Here is a 471-nt window from a genome sequence, read left to right on the forward strand (position 1 = left end):
TGACTTCTGCTTGTTACAGACAAACTAATTTCTGTCTCAGAGTTTTTATTATTCCGTCTTCTTCAGTGTTTAGTCTGAGTGAAGCATCAGAGCGGGAACAACACGTTGCTCTTCATAAGCTGGAGTCTGTCTCCTTCAAACATCCCTGCAAAGCACGTTGTAAAGTAGAAACAGTGCAGAGCGAAGTGTCCTTCATGAATCAGCCTGAGGTTTAGTGGATATTAAAGTTACTGCTCTGTTGAGGTCACAGTTTTTTTCAGCTTAATAATCGTCCATTTTGGTTTTGCTATTTTTTTTTCTAAAGTTTTTCAAATTTCTGTGAAGATGAAACCACGAAGGTAAAAGGAAAGAGCAACGTTGGCTGAGATACTGAAGATACAAAGTTTGTGTTTGCTCCTCATCACATGAATGCATCATTGAGGTGCATTCATAGCTTGAAGTTCTGCTCTGCAAACAAAATGAAATAATATT

The sequence above is a fragment of the Seriola lalandi genome, unplaced genomic scaffold (assembly GCF_002814215.2).
Source record: "Seriola lalandi dorsalis isolate HSWRI2012SDOR001 ecotype SW California unplaced genomic scaffold, Sedor1 jcf7180002054923, whole genome shotgun sequence".
Lineage (NCBI taxonomy): Eukaryota > Metazoa > Chordata > Actinopteri > Carangiformes > Carangidae > Seriola > Seriola lalandi.